A 13,254-nucleotide genomic window follows, 5' to 3' on the forward strand; every position below is an offset into this window, starting at 1 on the left:
CAGGGAAATTATTCATTTTAGAAGAAATACACTTATTAATTATATCAAACAGAACATCAGAATCATGATAATTTTATAAATTTGTATAAAATGCTTATCATAACAAAACAGTTATTGTGCCCTAGTAAATTAAAAGAAAATTAATAATAGCCCCTCTTCATTTTTAATTCAGCATACATTAAAAACAATTATCCTACTGATCACTTCCCTACATCATGCCCTAATTTTAATGCAGTGGATAGGAATCAAAGGAAAACAGCCACACAGAATGTGGATTATTAAGTGTAATGCCATGAAACACACAACTGACAGTCTTAATAATTGGGGGCGGCGAGGTTAAATATAATTGAAGGACAGATCTTGGTAATATTAAACCAATACCAAAATTCAAATAAATTTGAATAGGATGAAGTCCTAACCTGTTAGACCAAATTTAACTCATCTTCCATGGTTTCAGGAGGACCCCAAACATTACTAACTGGGAGTGAGAGGAAAAGCAATTTCCAGAGTCTGCCAAAGGGCTTGTGGACTTCTGCACACCATTGCAGTCCCAGATCTACCGCTGCTCCACAGAGTTTCCTGACAGTGTAGACAGCGCTAAGTCAACAGAAGAATTCTTCTGTCAACCTAGCTACCACCTCTTGTGGAGGTGGATTACCTAAGCTGATGGGAGAACCCCTCCTCTAGCTATGCTGCCATAGCATTTTAAGTGTAGATAAGTGTAATCTGGCGAGTCGGGGCTCAACCCTCCTGCAGAGGGAGAGCCACCACACCGCCTCCTCCCCCTTGCGTGTGGGCGACAAGGTCCGGGTTAGGGTTAACTCACCCCCCCCCGGATAAGCCCTAAGTGAAGTCATTTAACCTTTCTAGGGGAAGCGTTTTATATAGACTCTTGTTCAGCACATTCCTTATAAACATCAGTTTATTAAACCTTACAGAATGTTTCAGAGGCAGCTATTATTGTGATACACACCTTACAAGTTGCCGTACTGACGCATGGAGTGGTTAAGTGACAGTTCCAAGGTCACACAGTGATTGGTGGTGGGAGAGAGATGCAAACTGAGTTGCTGTTTTTTTCCCAGTCTTGAAGCAGACAAATAAAATGATGAAACTTCCATAAAGGGAGATAAGAGAGATTAACAAGTTGCAAAGGGGAAAAAAATTCTAACACAAAATCATAACAGATGGCAAACTCTGCCATAGTTTGTTCAAAAGGAATTAAAAAAGTAAATAATATGAAAAATATAACATAAAAACAGAAATGAAACAACTCTTATTATCCGAAAAGGATAAATGGGACATTTAATGTGCAGCATAATATAAAATGAAAGGAATGATGAGGATTATTGAAAGCAAATCCAACTATATAGGAGCCCATTGAAGCAATTATGAAGGACCCCAGTCTAGTCTCTCTAAACTTGAATCTACAATATGTATAAATATTTTATATATTTCCTGTACTCTTTGTGAAATTGCTGAACATTTTTTTTCCACAGAGTGCACTATATGCAAGCATAGGTGTTCGATTGTTCAGATGGATGGCGATGAGTTTAGTACAAACCTGCATTAAGAAACTACTTGTGTTACGCATGTAAGGTCCACTTAAAAGCATTGGACGATATCCTATGATGAAGTCAATAAGACAAATATTTCCTCTTTGGGCAGGTAATTTCATATTGGACCATGTCTATGTTTCTTGCTCCTTCCTCTGAAACCACTGGTACTGGCCATTGTCAGAGACAGGATACAAGATCAAGTGAACTGCTGCTGTGATCTGGTATAGCTGTTTCTATGTTCTTTGAATCCCTGAGTCTGCACCCAATCACGACTGTGGTGGGAAGTGCCAGGTCTGGTCTAATCTAGAGTGGCTGTCACAGCTGCACTCTTCCGAAGGAGTAGAGATAGGATGAGAACAGGGCCACAGACCTAGCCCTATCTCTGGAGCAACAAGCGTCAGGATATGGGTTACTGCATGCGGCACCATTTCAGAATCAGCCATAATTCCTCCAGAAACCCCTCCTGGTGACCCTCCTCTCAGCCAGCATTTTAAGGCATCGAACTGACCCTCTATTTTTACTTGAAATGCATTATGAACTCCATGGAATACTGAAGAAAAAAAAAGAAACATTAGCTTGGGTCACATACAGGCATGCCTTCCTTTTTATGCTGCATGATCTAATCCCACAGGAAATAATATGTAAAAAAGGAAAAGGTCATGCAGAGTAAATTAAGACTATTTATTGTGTTTCCATAGCCTATAATGAGACTATCTAAACTTATGGAGGGCAGTAAACAAGGAATATTGAGAGTTCCCTCTGACAAAGGGTTTTTTTGTTTGTTTATTTATTTATTTATTATTGCTAGTAATTCTTGCATAAATGGGATTGGAATGGCACAAGCCAGTTTTAATCTGAATCGCCACATGTTTTTTTTTAAACAGATGGTAAAAATAGAAGCACTAAGAAAATGGAATGTTTTCCTTACTGAATGATGTTTGCAGCTTCTCTTTAAGATGTATTGAAAGACCTGCCATCTTGGTTCTGATCTCCTTCAGATTAATCTCTTTTTGAAAAAAGAGCTACTTGCTTCGAATGCTACCTGAACCAGGAATCCAGAAGCACTTCACCTTATGAAGCTCCTTGAGAAAAAAATGGAAAAAACACACTCAATAATGGACAGTCTGCATCCTGGCTACATCCTCTAGATGTGTCTTCTGACCTATCATCAACTCTCACTTGTGTGGATTGAGCATCAGTCAACTTGTCATCCATAGCTATATCTCTGAAAAGCACAGAGACAGCATCAATCAGGGAACAGATTTGCCAAAAAAAGGTCAGAGCTCTATGTTATCTGCATACTAATGAGATGGTCATCAATCAATGGAACTAGCCCAATCTCTAGGCTATACAAGCAGAATTTTTTTTGTCACAACTTTCTCAACCACCTTCACCAAAAAAATAAAACATTAAAGAGTAGGTAATAGCTGGCAAGATCAAGAGAACAGCTGGCATCAAGAGATGATGTCTTCTTAATCATAAATCTCTACAGAATATGGGATTATCTCTTGATAGCATGTAAAAACCAAAGAAACATCTGATTTACAGTAACAGACAGCTATCTACATCCCAGTTGTGGATGACAGGCACTTACATGGGCAATGAGTTAATTCTCAGATATACCACTAGGACTTACATTTCTATTGTGTCAGAAGGAATCACTTAACTCATGTTGCCAAAATTGTGCTCTACAGCAATTGTTACAATTGTGTATAATATCATATCATGCTGTGTACAGACTACTTCAAATAATATATCTCATGAACCCGAGGGATTCACAAAGAACCAGCTGTAGAAGAAACAAGATGTTAGGGGAAAACCAACTAGAAAGAGATGATTAAACTGCTGCTTTGGGATACAACAGTCGATAATATTACTACTTACACCAAACAGAGATGTCCAGAGATATAACCAACCTGTAGAACAGGTATAAGCCCATATCATATTTATGTGTGTGTATATCTATCTATATCTATAAATAAATATTTTAAAGGTAGTTCTTAAAATCTAGAATTTTCAATTCTATTACTGGAATATCTTCTAATTTATTTTTTAACCACAACACTAATGAAAACTTGTTTTCCAACAGAAAGTGCATAGAGCAATTAACGTCAAGAGGTTTTCAGTGCAGTGAACAGGAATTTGCATCAGTGAGTCACATTATTATAGTCCTAGTAGGTTAATTGGACTGCAATTTTGGTTCTCTTTATGTGTTGCTATCAATGGAAGGTAGTATGTAGGAGGTACTGCTCAACAAATAAGCACATAAATGTTGCAGGAAAAATAAAAAGAAAGACCAGAGACAGGCTTTTGGGTAGACAGGCAAACAAACAAACTGATTCTTCCAAACTCATCCATGGAAATGGTGTATTAAAGTTTATCATCAAGCAATTTGGTTTTTATAGCCAAAGGGCAATACACAGCACAACCTTTTCATTCTTTCTAGCATGGTGAAGCAGCCAAGAGTATTTCCTTTGTGAATATGCTGCAGCCCGTGTATTTCAAGAGCCAGAGTAAGAACAGGGATATAAAGCCTAAACCACCACTCTCTTTATTCTGACAAGATGGCTCCTGCAGACTCCGCACATGCAGAACTGAAATGTGTCTGCATCCTGTGAGAGTGCCCCTAGTGATTACACATGACTAATTTTAAAGAGACAGTACCACCGTCTACTACCCACATGGTCCTTTTTTAATGCATTTTACTGATAGCTCAGAATACTTGAATTGCAAATTTCTGCTCCAGATATAGATCCTGAACACCCCCAAAGATTGGCAGCATTTACATTCAGGATCTTGGTTTGATTATAAACATAGAGGCCATTTGCATCCAGACTCAGATTTACACCCATGGGGATGAGGGGTTATTGGTCAGAGTAGCAGGAAATAAAGATGCTAAGTCTGGCCCTTAGGGGTAGGAACAATGACCTACCTCTGTCAGCCTTGTCCTGGAAACAGGAGGAGCTTCAGTCTTCTTAGCCCCACCTCTATAGTCTAACTGGTCCATTCCTGGGCCCCAAGAATACCTTAGTGGTCCAACTTATACATCTCCCCTGGGCATGGGTCACCGTTCTGCACCTGTTTTTTCTTACTGCACCTGCTATTCCTTTGAGTTTGGTTAATTGAAGCTAGATTCCCTACCTTGCTTCAACTTTTAGCTTTAGCTTTTCAAGGGGCCAGGAAGGACTTTTTCAACTTTGCGTAACTGCCAGACAGCAGGGTTTTGTGCCTGGCAGTTATATGACAGTGTTACAATTTTTGCTACCCCATGGGTTCACTGAGGTAGCAGAGGGGCCAGAGTTGCCACTGCCACCCTGGGAATTGCCTTTCTTCTATCTCACTGTCCCCCTGCAGTGACCTGCAGGGCTAGGGTATGGCTTCAATATCTGGCACTACAGGAATAGGGTATCCCTAATGTAAATCCTCATCCCCCATATGAGGAAGTGATAGGTGATCTGGGATCATTTAAATCCTGTTCTCTGGGTTTGGTTTTGCAGGAGGATCAGAGGAAGCCTCCTGCTAAGGATTATAGGGATTTTATGGCTATCTGATGGTTTTTATGCTTCCTCTAGTTCTTTTATGTCATAAATCATTAAGAATGGTGGCTTCTGTTTATTATAATTTCAACATATGCTATCTCATTCTCTGTGGTCGAAATGAGATAAAGGATATAACATTCAAATGACTTTTTTTGCAGGCACAAATAATTGGCAGTGCTAAATTGTGCCAGCTACTAGAAAAGTGGCTCTAAATAACTTGCCTCAGGTCACAAAGGAATTGTGTAGCAGACACAGGAATCGTACTGTGTCCGTTGTTCAGGGGATGTGGAGCTCTAGGTAGCTTTGAGGTACTATGTTTTTTAAAAGTAAGCCTTAATATTAAAAGACAATATTTCACTGTGTTGCCTGATTAACTGATTCAGACCACAGTTGTGCATTTTAATTATCTGTATTTTGATGTTGTAGATAGAATGGACAATTGCACTAATTTATTCTGCTGTTTATAATAAAGTCCCATTTATCCCATCACTCTGTTTTTTCTGCTTTTTGCAAAATGCTGAGGTGGGATTTTCAAAAGTACTCAGCATTGACCTAATTCTGCTCCCATTTAAATCAATGGTAAAACTTCCATTGACTTCAACATGAACTGAAGTGTTGGGACAACACAGAGCACATTTAAGAATCCCACTCTTTTTTTACTGTTACTTCATGGTGACATTTTCTTATGTCTTTGTTGTACCCTTTCTATACAGGCAGCCTGAGAAGAAAAAATACACATTCTACCCTATCAATGGTAGTAAAATATATCTACCTTTTAATGTTTTATTGGAGTATCATTTAGAATTAGGGAACATCGTTTTTCACATTACACTTTTACTCTAAAATAGCATTGGTTAAAATATGTAACAGTATAAATCATAACAAATCCTATACAAGCAGCTGATTTCTTTGGACTCTGTTCCTTCAAAGAGATTTATTTTACCTAGATGAAACAGAACTATTATTTGTTATTAGGCAAACTCGTGCCTTAAGAGTTAGCCCAAAATACCCTCCAATTTACTGAGGTGATTTCTTCAGCACATTATTAGAAGACACCCTATGTTAAGCTGCTGATTTTCATCAGTCCTTTCACTAGTCTCTGAAGAGAAGTTGCATTATACACGTCCTAGTTTTAGCATATGTAATATTCTCTTCTAGCCCACAGCCCCAAACCCAGCCCTCCACACACAAACCATGTGACCTGCTCTGCAGTTTTCTGTGTATGATGTGACATAACTGACAATTTACAGCAAACAAACTTGATTAGGAAATTTAACTAAAAAATGAAATTGCTAGCAAATGAAGAGAGAGAACTATACACAGAGCTAGATGAGGCAGATTCATTCTACAGCTAAAAGGTATAAATTCCAGAAATGTTGTTACAACCATTATAGGCACGACTTTAAAGGACCATTAAAATGCCTCTAGACTTAATGAACTAAGGATAAGCGTTTCTGGTATTACCCATAGCTGCAAATATAATATCCAACTATATGTTAAATATACAGTATTTCACATGCCATATACTGAATATACTCTGATTAAAGGAACAGTAAAGCTTGGTTGTAGTTGGAGAAATAGATCTGTTATAATGAGATAATGTCAATAATTTTTGGAAGAAACTTACTCAGTTTACAGCTTTACCACGTGGGAAGAAATGGAATAAAAAGCTTGGAAGGTGCCTAGATAATACACTGATAAGCACCTATATATATAAAAAAAATCATCCTTCTAATTTTGTCTTATTTTATCTAAGTGCTTTTTTTTGGGTAGAAAATCAAGCTGGCTCTCACATCATTACCAACAATAAGGATTCTGCTATTGGAATTTAGTGTTGATGATGATTTTGTTGACTGTGAATATGGAAAGAATTTATCTCACACTTCCAGAGTTGTCATGCATCTGCAATGTTGAAAGTTATAGAAACTTGGTTTGGTTAGTAAAGTAAACAGATAGGAAGTTAGGGGGCATGGACTGCATTCCATGTAGCCCCTAAATCTCCACTGATTTCAGTGAGTGCTTTGGGTGTGCAAGGAATACAGGATTGATTCCAAAGAGAGTGAATGTGTTGAAAAAGAACACTCACACACACACACACACACAACCTGTCATTCTCTGCACTCAGTCTCGATTACAGGAAGTAAACACTAACTTGTTTTAAGAATATTTTACCTTTTCCCCTATTAATTAAAGGTAAACAGAACTGGTGACAATTCAAATTGTTTTCTTACATAAGAAAGCAAAGGACTGTAAAATCTGTTTCTTCACATCAGTTCTCCTTTTGTTTCAATTCCAGAGTCCTAATGGGATAATTACACTAGAACTCATTTCTAAAGAGACAACTTTTAATTTGTCAACTCTTTATAGTCCCCTCATAGCCAGCTGTTCTAGATCCTTCCTTGTCCCTTGATGGATGACAGTTTGGCTACTTTAGTCAGCATTGTCATGTGGGCCTTTGACACTGCACTATGATCTTGTGTTCGATTGTGCTTCCCTTCTGCTCTTGAGGAAAGATGCAAAATGTGAGATCACAGTTCAGCAGTGCAATGTAAAAATTGTGATGAGAATTCTCTTGATCTATTCAGGTCATACATAACGTAAGCTTGGTAATGGAGAATTATCTTCCATTGGCCCCTTCCTTTTAATGAGGAAAGTGTGGATGTCACTAATGAAAGCTTTACAACTTCTGCAGTTAGGGTGACCAGTTAGTTTAAGATAGCAAGTGTAAAAAATGGGGATGGGAGTGGGGGGTGTTAGGTGCTTATATAAGAAAAAGCCCCCAAAATCGGGACATTTGATCACCCTATCTGCAATATCACAGTTACCAGCAACTATGTGGGTATCACTAAGAACAATGATGAGGTTTTCATTCAACTATTTTATTAGAGGAATAATGGTGGTTAAGGCAACGCCCTAGATCTCAGGAGACTGAGGTTAAATTCCCACCTCCATAGTCTTCCTGTGGGACCTTGGACAAATTACTTAATCCCTCTGTGCCTCTGTTCCCCATCTGTAAATTAGGGATATACTTCTATTCTCCAAGCTTATGTCTGTCTTGTCTATTTGGACTGAATGATTTCCGGGGCAGGAAGTGTCACTTACCATGTATTAGTACAGTGGCTAGCACAATGGAGCCCTGATTTAAAATGGGGCCTCTAGGCACTACTTGAACACAAATAATAATGATAATAATAACTACTATGCCTAGCCCTATTAGATTTGAAATTGCAAGTGGAAAAAAGATTGCAATGATAATGTGCTCAGCCACATCTCTGAAACCATAATAAAATTCACACTTACCTTATTGGAAATCAGCGAATTAGCTTTTGTGGAGAAACTACCTTGAAAAAGACCTGACATATTATGAATGGGTGCCACAGTAAGGCCATGCAGAGAACATATAGTATTTGCCTTTTACTTTCCGGGAAGAACTGTTATTTTGTAAAGATATTAATGATCAGCAACTTGTTTTTGTTTGTTCTTTTATCGTAACCTGATGCTCCGAAGTCTAATAAAGCTGATAAAAGTGTAAAACAAAAGAAAAACATAATTATAACGTGTACCTTTAAATAGCTGCTGGTTGAAAGTACTGAATGCCTTTAAAGTGGTGTTTTCTGATAACTGGATATACCAGCTTTCATGTCCCTTTTTCACCAAGAGAAGATGTAGGAAAACTATTAGAGTTCCATTTATAGTCTCCTGATGGAAAGTAAGGTCAAAGGAAAATGGAAGATTGTTATTGTAAACAACAACAAAACCTCTAGGGAATGCATTAGACCACTGCTGGGTTGTTTTTTTCCCCCTCCCCTTCTTATTTTTTTATTTGTAACTGATGATATTTTCTCTTTGTTTTACTAAAGGTTTAGTTTTCCTTCTTACATGTACAGTGTTCTTTGTTATTGGCATTGATTTACTCCTGACATCATATTATCTGTCCAACATGTCCTATTCAGAAGATACATTTTGAGATGATTTTGCAACTTGGATAAACAAGATGAAATAGCTCAGTTCTCCAAAATTCCAATTGCTTGTCAATGCTTGTAAGGGAATATTTTACCCCAGTACTATCAGTGGTGACACCTATAGCTTAACTTCTTGCACATTTTCCGCATAAAGTTAAGTTATAGATGTCACCTATAAAGTAAGATTGTAAGGAATATTGATTTTCATTCTGCAGCATTTCCACAAGGAAACTGAGTTCAATAATATATCATAGCCCCCTTTCATCAACTGTTAATTTCCATTTATTTCCTCTCTGGCCCTGCTGGAGCTTATGAGAAAGGAAGCTTCACTCGGTGAGGGCACTTTAAAGGAGACATATATTGCAGCTTTGAAAGTGCCTCAAAACTATGCAGTTTAGCAGCCATAATGCTTCATTTTATATGACCTCTCTAGAAGATTAGGCAAATGTATTGTGTCCATTACTGCCATAGTTTCTGCACCTATCTACACATATTGGGTCCCTGCTAGTTCAGGCTCTATCAGGGGGTAGGTAAAACAGAATATAATAGACATGCTAGTTGCATACTCAAATGTAGCAAAACAAACCTTCCACACTCCAGTAAGATGAAGGTTACAACTTTCAAGTCTTAAATGGATAATAACATATTTGCAGTTTTATTTTGCATTTTTACCTTATCAGTAAAATAAAGAAAACAAGTTGCTTGAAAAAGGTTAAAGAAAAGAAGAGTATTCTCCATGTAGACCATTCCCCTCTTAAATCAGGTGAGGACAGATGTATTGCAGAGGATGTACAGCATCTAGGCTCTGCATTACTCACTGAAAAATGAACCAAGACCCAGGTATTTGGAAGAGATGGATTTAGAAACTAATAGTTGTAATGGGGAAGGCCTTAAAGGAGAACAGCCATCACCCAGTGGACATTTGCAAACCAGTATCTTTAATAATATGATATTTCCTGTAGTCAAAATAAATTTAAGATCATCACATTGGATGGTAACACTTTGATATACATTTCTAATTTATTTCCCCTCCATTAGGAATCCTGATCTTGATCAGGCTCTCTAGCCACTATTACAATATAATATAACTAATACAAAATAATAGCATTTTACTACACATGTGGTTCCTTTGAAATTAGTGGGACTATTTGCATAGTAGCAGGTATGTCTACTCATCAATAAGCACTGCAGAATTGGGTTAAAATAAAATAAACAATTTTTTAAATACTTCTGCTGTATAATACAAGAAGCTGTATCTAGAGGGATGCCTTAAGCATTATGCTGCTACTGCTGGAAGTCTTGTTGCTTTTGGGGGAGGGGAGGGGATTCGGTCCATGAGATTCAGTCCCCAAGTGATGTTCCCATTGGTATGGGTGAAGGCACTGACATTCATATGTCCAATAGCTTCATGTTATGAAATATTACTTGTCAGGTGGAAAACTTAGTTTTGATTTTTTTGTATGAGGTTAATTTTTGACTAAATTAATTTTTTTGTGAAAAGTGTTTGCTTTCCTTGAATTTCTTCCAGTTTTTCACTGGAAAACTGATAAACATTTTTTAAAAAATTGGCTGAAAACTGCATTGTTTTCTTTTTGCAAAAAACGTTTCAGTTTTCAGTAGTTGTGGGTGTCCGAAATAGATTGCGGTCCATTAAAGCTTGGTATTGAGTGAGGAAAAACAGGCAGGACTAGAATAACAGTGAAAAGCCAAGTGACTGCGTTTATTTGGGGGATAATTACAACTTGGGCCGGGGGAGCAGGCAACTTTGGCTGGGATGGTATTAAAATTACAAACACACCCCAAAACACAGTAATAATACACTTTATACTGCTCACCACACCACACCAAATAGGCAGACACACCAATCACACAAGATAGGAATCGGGTTCATCAGGGCGGTACCCGGTGCAACACAGAGAAAGAGACCCACGGGCCACTGCCTCAGCCACCCTTGCTTTCACACTAAGGGTAACCCAGAGTGTGGTGCGGCTGCAGCTGGGCAGATTCCACTCATTCAGACCGCGGGGATAGGAACCCCTTGGTCAGCTAATCTCCAGGTGGAGACAGCTCCCAGATTCATTCACTCCGGACAAAGACAGAGCAGTGATTCACACACATAAAACAGTTTGCAATTAACAATTCAATTAACAATTCACTAACAAATAGAACAATTATACAAACTAGCTAAGCAATTGTGTAATTCTGAGCTCACTAATACAATCCTGATATCCTGAGTAGATACTTGGTACCGAGTTAGGGAGGGGAAAAATAAGAGTCTAGATAAGCTAACTGTCAGATATTAAAAAGCAAATACCGCACTCCAGGAGCAGCTGACCAGCAGAACAGACACCAGAAGCATGACGAGCTGACAGGGATTGGGTCCAAACGACAACAAATTCAAACGATACGACACGAGCTAGCTATACTGGGAGGAGACCCTGGCCGAAAGGGTGATCAGGTCCTTCAGCTAAAATGCTGATGCTCCACACAAATTTTGGGGGGAAACCTAGTTTTATAGAAAGGTCTCACTCCTTCATGTCAGTATCTGATTGGCTCCCTGGTCCCTCCTCCCTTCAGGCTTCAAGCTGTTGCCACCCCACGTCAGCAGGATTTGCACACGGCACACTGGAGTTGACAAGTAAACAAGCTTGACCCTTAGATGACTGGGTCCAAAAAGAGCGGGAAAGTGAGTCGCTGGGCAGAATTAACCTGACCTCCAGACGTCCGACCCAAAAAAAAAAGGTTGCCGGGCAGAATCAGGCCTTCACACACAGAACTAGCCTGACCTTTAGATGGCCCAGCAGGAGAGAGAAAAAAAAACAAAAACACAGGAGAGCATACACAGCCAGTGTTGTTGGGCAGGATTGAGTCTCTACCCTCTCCTATACAACAAGAACCTAGTCCAAGATGGAGGCAGTCCTGTCCTTTTAACAGGACAAGATGGCCGTGGACCGACAATTGGCCATTCAAAGCCATAACTTCGTATCGGATTGCGACAGTGGGGACATTTTTCTTTTTTTGATGAAAAGGTGAAATTTTCTACAGATGGAAAAAACATTTCTTAACGCCTCTCTTGTTAGCATCAGTTTCCACTTTTTACTGTCTTTCTTTTTGTTTAATATAAAGGGGAGGATAGAGCATTAGCTTTTTATTTCCTGACACTCAGACTTGAAATTAAAAATTCTGCCCTTAGTTGCTCTTTCGCTTCTTAGGTGTATTGTTTGTAAAATAAACATTTATTAGTTATGTCCTATAATGAGTGTCTCACATTTTTCTGGCATTGTGGGTTTCCTTCAGTTTTTTTCCCCCCTTAAATTGAGCTCAGTGCTAATCTGGTAGTTCAGTAAAGCTTTTGAACTTTGATTTGACCTTAAATTGAAGATGAAAATTGCATGGTTTCCCTCTGTCCCAAAATTTTGTAAACTTACCATGTACATCTTCTGTAATGAAATGAAGCCAAAATAAGGGATGAGGAAATTCAGTAAATAAAATATTAATTACTGTACCTATAAAAATGTTAATGAACTTCAACCTAAAATGCCAACAGGAAAATGGGTGTAGTCTTTGTTATAAAATCAGATGATATGCTTGACTGATGTACTCTGTGAAACAAGGCAATATTTACTCAGTAAAAAAATAAAACAGACTTTCCAAGTTGTAAAGACCAGTGACATATTTTCTACCTCAAGCTCAAGTATGTGGAAAAAATGTAAACCAACTCAAAGCTAGAAGCAAGCAGCAGCTTTGTTAGGTGCCTGCGAACAATTTTTTCAGCATGAATCACTGCAATAACAAGATGCACTACAAAAGAAGCCCTTATAATTTGTCATTATTCATATTTTCGGAGCAAACCTTTCAGCCATTTAACAATCAATCATATTAGCTCTTTCCATTAGCTCAGTACTACTGAATTTGATGCCTTTTCTTTTTTTTAAATACAAGATATTTGTTTCAATTTGATATGTCAGTACATACAAGGGTATCCCTTGTTCTGCCACTAACTAAGATGTTCCACTGAGTAGTCATTAATGCTTTATTATTAATTTAGAAGGTGTCTGTTATAAGGCCTCAAAGCATCATACAGTAAAAACCAAAATACATATAATTCAAAAAACCGCAAGTAGTTCAAATGCTCAATCAGACTGAACCCTGGAAGTGACCATAGAAAGAAATTTGACAGCTCTCAGAACAAGTCCA

The 13,254-nt window shown here is 38.2% G+C and overlaps 1 long non-coding RNA gene across 3 annotated transcripts in view; it reads left to right on the forward strand.

Moving 5' to 3' along the window:
• LOC120398579 overlaps nt 1-13,254 on the forward strand; it is a 186,357-nt gene that overhangs the window by 125,553 nt on the left and 47,550 nt on the right. Inside the window, exons 3-4 of one of the 3 annotated variants that reach the window (XR_005594549.1) lie at nt 2,555-2,832; nt 3,646-3,706. This is a non-coding gene — a long non-coding RNA (uncharacterized LOC120398579). Of the gene's footprint in view, nt 1-2,440; nt 2,833-3,645; nt 4,373-13,254 lie in introns of those variants that run through there. The other 2 variants (XR_005594550.1, XR_005594548.1) reach the window with 2 other exon arrangements.

The sequence above is a fragment of the Mauremys reevesii genome, linkage group 2 (genome assembly GCF_016161935.1).
Source record: "Mauremys reevesii isolate NIE-2019 linkage group 2, ASM1616193v1, whole genome shotgun sequence".
Classification (NCBI taxonomy): domain Eukaryota; kingdom Metazoa; phylum Chordata; order Testudines; family Geoemydidae; genus Mauremys; species Mauremys reevesii.